Raw genomic sequence first — 7,731 nt, forward strand, 5'->3', positions numbered from 1 at the left:
CAACAACCAAAATGCCCAGGGTACCTAGCACGTCGTATCTGGACATGGAAAGTCCATGACAAAACCACCGATAGGTTGGAGTGAGAATGTATTGATTTTAACGCACTAACGTGAGTGACATCAGTGTGCAATGGCTGTAGGTAAATTACATAACGCTAGGTTAAAACAACGATGACTTTTGGTTTCACATGGGACGTAGGTATGTAAGTTATGTAACATTACCTCAAAACAACATTTACTTTTGGTTTCATATTGAACATGAACTGCGGTCTCCTGATTTTAAGTCCGTTTTTGTTTGACCCATCAACCCCCCCTCCCTCCCACCCGACACGGGCTTTCACATTCTTTGTACTACGTCGGTTGCCCTCTGTGTCAACTATTGCCACAGCTACAGTGGAGTTAGTTGAAAGCCCAGTGTGTCTTATATAGACGTTAAAGGGTGCCTTTGGCGTCAATGTCACACGCCACGGGGCGAGACAAAGCAGCAGTATTTTGCACAGTGGTAATGAGAATGAATTGAAATAATTTATGCATTTTTGTGCAGAGTTTAAGTTTTCTGGTCCAATTAACATTTTTTGGATGTCTTTTTTTTCTGATGTATTTTTCCCTGATGTCAAATTTGATGCATATGAAAAAAAAAATAGTTTTAAAATAGTTTTTCAAGATAATGTGATTTTTTTTTTGCAAGACAGCTGAAAGGCTGGTCATTTTTGTCTACCATCTAAAATACTGTTCTGTCCACGGCTCTGTACAAAATACCATGGAAACTAACAAAGTGGCTAAATTATTTTTCATGAGATTATAACAAGTTGCACTGCCAAGATCTAATAACTAACACTTCCAAGAACCAGTGTCATTTGGGGTCTGCTTCAAATGAAAATGCACTCATGTTGTTACTTTGATACCAATTTTCCTCATCTAATAACCAGGTATTACTGCTTTCTACACTGTTGACTGCATCTAGCACTTTCACGCCAAGAAATAGTTTGAGTGTCATCCTCATGCCAAACACACAGTTGAGTTTTGGCTGCTGACACCACTGGGTGAGCTGTCCCTGGCTCGCTCTGTCTTGTTCTACGTGGTGATGTTCTGCTTGACCGTGGCTCAGCTGTGCTTCCCTCCAGGGGGGCTCATTTGTAAGACTCCCTCCCCGCGTTACTCTAAAGCAAGAACTACTTGCTTACATATGGCCCTCAATTAGTTTGGTTAGTGAGGGGCTCGGAGAGACTGCACTGGAAAATGTACTACAGCAAATGACTGACACGTTATTGTTCATAGCCAGAGGAGACTGTGACTGTTGCTATTGTCCTCTCATTAGTGCTGTGAATATAGGGAAAATCACTGCATGATGATGATCTAGTGTGCTGCACAGCTCAAACTGCTGCAGCTAATGCTTAACTCAGAGTTGTTAAACAACTGCAGACTTAGTTTCCTTGACTTAAAATATTTGACATGGTATGATAAATAATATTCTTATTTTATTTACTCATTTATATATGTATTTTTTTCTGGCAGTGGAGGTGGCAGTGTATTTTCTCAGCACTTAGTATCTGCAGGTATTCCTCTCACTCTCCAGCAACCTCAAGTAAAACTCATATTTAACAAAATTTTCACAGACATAAAACTATCCAAATCATCTGTCATTTATAACCCTTTAAAATAATCAATCATTCCGCTTTAAAATCTTAATGGAAAAGTAGGCAAAAAAGTGTGCTGGTCAGTCACAACTGTGACTGGTGGGATGATGTGTTGTATCTACCATTTATTGCCCAAATTAACATAATCCCCTTTGCAGTCATCAAAATTCTTATATATGCAAACTCAGTTATTAACACGTTTAAAACTCTGGCACTGCCACTCCCCAGCATTGCCACTGGACTCCTTTATCACATTTTAGAGTAACTACTTTACATATTAAAAACGTTTATACATAAATATATCACTGCTTTGTCAGTGGCCTTTACATTCACATATGATGTGCTAGGTATGCTTCTGCATTTATTGTTGACGTTTCAGGACAAGCTACTAACACCCAGATGTCAACAACGCACATGGTTAGGTTAAGGCAACAAAAGCACATGGTCAGATTTAGATAAAAATATTTTGGTTTGGTATTCGGGAGGTGAACGCTAGGCTCCTGGGTGAAAGCCCAAGGTTTTTTGGACCCATCCACCACCCCTCCTACCCACCCTATACAGACTTCCTTGCTTTCATGCTTCCGTGTTTCAACCTGACCCCATCTGGCAGCGTATCATACTGCCCCAAAAGGTGCCATCCAGCTGACCAGCAGCATATCATAATAACACCAGAGATTACTTCTGGACACATTACATACTGATGCTGCTGGGATGCGTTACATACTTACGTGAAAGGTGGCTTTAGGTGTCACGTGTCTGATGTTGAAATCATTGACAAAGCAGCGGTATTCAACGACTTCAGAATAAGAAGGGGCTGGAGGAGAGGTCATAATCAATGATAAAGTTGTTCCTGTCATGATCTATTTCCATACGTTCAGCATATGTGTCTGGCAAATGGCCTGTCTCCCTGTCAAATATCTGACCCATTGCTATCACAATCACTGAAGACAGCATGTCTTTTTCATTTTGAGTAACAACTGTAAAGTTGTATGCATTGTCCGGGGCTCTACCTAGATCCAACATGTCCAAAACTTTAGTGAACCTAAAAAAGAAGAATAGAAGGTTGGGTAGAATAAGAACTATGTATGTGTATAAGTACATGTACACCAGTCCCACCAGTCACTATTGTTGCTGTCAACATATTCACTAATTCTGTGACCCCACTGAACAAAATTAAGTGATTCCAAATGCATATATTAATACTAGACACCTTAAATATAACATGTACCAAAAATCTATGTCCTATCTTTATGTTAACATACCATTCTTGTCTCATGGTGCAACCAAGAAGTTAACAGCTCTGGCCATATGTCAATTTACAATAAACATGTGACACTGCAGGTATTTCATTGAGACCCTTAATATTTCAATATTTCCTGGAAATGCATTGATACATCATTCAGTAATATTTTTAGAGCCTTATAACTAAAAACTTTATTTGCAGTGTGATTAAATGGGTTAATCATTTCTAGTATAGTTTAGTGCAAATGCATTGTTTATTTTCTGAAACACACTGGTAATAGACAGAATAAGGTGCAACATCTCTCCCTTCTAACTCCTCTGGCAGAGGTTATAATGGGTTCAGTATGACTATTGTCCTGCTCCTGACAGAGGTAACCACCTCTGCTTTAAAGGCTGGAGTACAACACGAGCAATCCCTATGTACAACACATGGCTTAATGTCGAAGGTACAATGAATAGTTCAAAGATTTCTGTTCATATTGAAATCTTTAATCCAGAGTGAGATTTGTTCGAATGTGAAAAGATGGTGTCTTCATACACAATTGTGTGTTTCTTGAGGCCTGTGTGATGACCTTTTTTGTCTTTTTTGCTACAGTGTCTTGGAGGATAGAGAAGGATACGCTGTCGGAAAAGATGTCGGGGAAAGCAATATCCCATCATCAGGGAGGGAAAAACTGTACTCACAGGTATTAAATTGACTATTCATTCATGTGTATGTAAAAATGGCAACCGCAAATCCAATATAAACATCCCATTCTAAGCGGCACAGTTTGACTGTCAACTGATGCTCTGCACCGCAATCAGGGATTGTCGGCAAGAGATTAAAAGATATTTTCCTCTTCAGGCGGAGTAAATTGGTTTTGGATTAAGGCTGATTGATTGCTGCTGAGGTATACAGCAGTCTGTTTGAAATGCTCAGTTCTGAACACACAAGTAATTTCAGCCCAAGCTACTCAAGGAAATCACACCGGATGGAATCGATAGATATTATGTAGCAGTTACCAGAATTGCATTGTTCAAGGTTATCATTAAAGGCTTGGAGAAATAATATTATATGATACTGAATGAGTTTGCATGTTATGTTATGTGCATATTATATTGTCTGTGTGTGTGTATGTGTGTGTGTTTGCTGGCATGTGTAATGACATCAAATGTGTATGTTATACATGTACATGTAGTTTTCAATATGTGTTTATGGGTCAGGTTGCCTTGGCAACAGAAATAAAAAGAACTTAAAACATACACTGTAAAAAAATAATGGACATAGCCACCATGAAGTCATCCACTCATTTGCGGAATCAGGTTTTGAAGCTTGTGGTTTGGTATTTTGGCTGTCGCCAGTGATGGATATTTGGAGCCAGAAGTGACCAAACTTGGACGAGAAGGTGGAGATAATCATAATGCTAGCTGCTAGCTTAGTTTGCAAAGTGCATGTACAGCTATAGTCAACATTTCCTTATACGATGAACAATTCATATGATATCTAATGAATAAGTGTTCCATGAATGCTAATGCCGGAATTCCACTAGATGCGTGTCCGTTGCTGAACGGCAGTGTTGGTTATCCGCTGCGTGCTCCGCCGTCCATCAACACCCACTGGCTGCGTTTGCTGTGCGGAGTGGTGCAGCTCTGCCGGAAGACATCTTGGTCCACCTCCATGATTAATATCTCCTCGACATAAACATAAAGTCATGTAGGTTAGGTTTCGGAAAAGAAACATGGTGACGACGAACCTTAAAGCACTTGGTTTTATACCGTTCCTAACAAAAGTCTCCTAGGGGAAAGTCCTGTGTTTTGTGACCCATCTACCAACCCCACCTCCCTCCTTATAGCCGACTTCTGACTTCTGTTTTTTTAGAAAACCAAAATACCACAGTTAATGTTCATGAAGTGAAATACACTGAAATAGCAACAGCACAGTGCAGCAGAATAATAGTTAAAATGACTGTCTACTGCCACTTTCTGAGGTCTCTCCCTACTCAGGCTGTAGTTATTTTAATGATTATGTTTAGAACCCCCAAATGTATAGAAGTTATTTCATGCCAGAACAATTGAGTGAGCAGTAACTTAAAAAATAATAAATAAGTCCGCAAGATGGTAGTTTTTTTTTAGTTAGTCTTGAGATTAGAAGTGCATGAGTGTTTAAGTCAACTTCATCTTTCTTATTTTACTCATTCATATCTTAGATAGACTCATATTAGTCAATATTTTAGTCTAGTTTAATCTGATTTTAGTCCAAAGAATGGTACTCAAAGCCCCTCTCCAGTGTAATTTGGCATTTTTATGATATTTAATATTTTACTGAGTCATATCATGACAGTATTGTTTAGCCACACTGTTTGCCAAGTATTTTAGACATTATTTTGTGCCCAAAGTTAAAAATAGAAGGTTGTTGCTAAAACAGTAAGATGAGGTATAACTATGATAGAAACTGCAAGTCATATGTCACACTCCATGCTTTGTGTCATAAACACCATAAGTAACAAAGTACGCTAGCTAATCAGCTTATCTTGTATTTTACCGTAACTGTAGCATCATAGCCTCAGTGATATCTCTTTGTGTGCTTGCCCTCCACCTTTGTTTAAGGTGTTGTTTATTTTCATAATAGCATTTGCAGTCTATGTGCTGAAATGGCTGAAATCAACACAGTGAATTACACCAAAAACTAGCAGCTTTCACAGCTTTTTCACATGTGCAGAGCGGGTGATGTGTTACATATGAAGAATTGATAACAAATTTAAAGCCCCTACAAGGACCTTTCATTTTGAGTTGATTTTGGCGACCCTGTGGACAAAAGCGGTAGTGTTTTGTCGGAATGAAGCCTACATTTCCCATGAGCTCTAGCGCGTATTGTCGTAAAGACGCTTACCTGGCTTGTGCATGTGTTTGTTTTGGGGATGAATGAAACAACAAGACGGGAAAACTTTGCCCCCACTCCTATTGGGGATCCCAGCTCACCTCTGCCGCGCCCCAGCTCCACCTCTCCGGCATAAGCGCCACCGTCGCCGGAGTAAACACAGCGGTCAGCTGGTAAGGCTGAAGGCCTGTTTTGCGAGCACTTCCACGGCTTCTTGGACTGAGTATGGAGCGGTGCCTTGCCTTTTTATTTCTCGGCACTCGCTGGACCCTGTCGACGCCTGGCTGGTACCTGTCGTCGGCCCGAATGAGGTGTTCCAGCCCCACGGCCCCTGCTCTCCTCGTTCCCGCTGGTGTGGGGTGAATCTGCGCAACCTGCGGCCTCTGTGTGTGGCTCCCCGGACAGCTAACACCGTGGACCCGCCGGCTCCTGCCAGGATTGGGCTGGTAAATACTAGATCGCTAGCGAACGAAACGTTTATCCCGAAGGATTTCCTGACTTCCCGAGGATTGGATTTTCTCTGTGTGACTGAGATGTGGCTGACTGTTGGTGAGTCCAGTGCTTTCACAGAACTTTTACCCAATGATTGCTGCTATTTTAACTCCCCGCGGATGTCGGGTCGAGGAGGAGGAATAGCGACTATTTATAAGAGTCACAATAAATGTAAGGAGCTAGGTAAGATGACGTGTGCCGTCTGAGTGCCGTAAATCATTTCGTCCTGGAAGCGACCTGGGGCGGACCCGGAGAAAGTTTCCTAAAGGTATGGATATACACTAAATAGAAATAGCTTATCTTCACACCGATGGTCTCATTTGCTGTTGTAGGTCACACACAGACATCAGCAGAAACGAGAGACTTTTGCATATCCAGTTTAAAGTTCCTTGTGGCGGTTTTAAGTAACATTAGAACAAATAAAAATGGTTGTTTACAATAACGTCTGGATAGAAAACCCTTGCATCACTTATGTACATCAAATGAAATGGCACTGAGCAAATGCTGCTGGTTAATTTTAGCCACCTGAAAAAGGCCACCTAAAGAAAAACAATTTCAGTGTACACTATATTTAGGATATTTCCCCGCTTTAAGGTTCATTCTCACTGCTGCGATGCGAAAATGCCGGATGGATTTACGCAATATTCGTGCAGCGCTTTTCCGCATTTAAACCATACACACAGGCGCGGTACGGATGCGGTGCGGAATTTTGCGTTGTTGTGTTCCAAGTCCACGCAGTGTGAACGGGTGTGGGTGAACATGGACGAGAGTAGCAGCAGCAGCGAGCTAGCAAGGTAACGTTTAACAAGCGTCAGCATCAACTTTCTTTAGCACTTACCACTCTAACTGCAGCCACCAAGCTGGACAATGGACTGCCAGACGTTGTCCTTTAATTCATTGGTCATAAAATCATCCCGTCTTTTATCACAAAGGACGGGGTGCTGTGAAACGAGGTTTATCAACCTTTCTCCCATACTGTCCTGCCTGACTGGATTTCGGACTCTCCCAGGTCTGCGCGACTATAAACAAACAGTTTCATTGGCCCAGCTGTGCGGAACTTTTTTCACCGCATGCAGGTTCCGCCCCAGTGTGCAAACTTCCATAAGAACCCATGAAATCAACTTTTATATTTTTCCGCGAAAATCATCCACTCTACATAAATATAATTTGCGTATTGTCTGCTGGACAACACTGTGTTATCGCTATGTTGAAATGTCAATAATGTCTTTAATGCTGTGCACAAGGAATTAACCATTTTTTAAATCAAAAGCAGGATATATTAATTTGTATGCACCCCATGATACCTGCTAGTAATATTCATACTGATTCAAATTAACAATTTGATTGTATTTTCCATCTTTGCTGAACAACAGTGTTGTGGGAAAGGAATTAAAGGCCTGTCCCAAATATAAGCAGTGAATTCACACAAAGTCAGGGATTTAAGCAAATAATAGCCTGGGCTACTAATTAAAGTTTTACGGTATTCTTATTAGTTACTTGGTT

The sequence above is a fragment of the Epinephelus lanceolatus genome, chromosome 23, assembly GCF_041903045.1.
Source record: "Epinephelus lanceolatus isolate andai-2023 chromosome 23, ASM4190304v1, whole genome shotgun sequence".
In the NCBI taxonomy this organism is placed as follows: Eukaryota; Metazoa; Chordata; class Actinopteri; order Perciformes; family Serranidae; genus Epinephelus; species Epinephelus lanceolatus.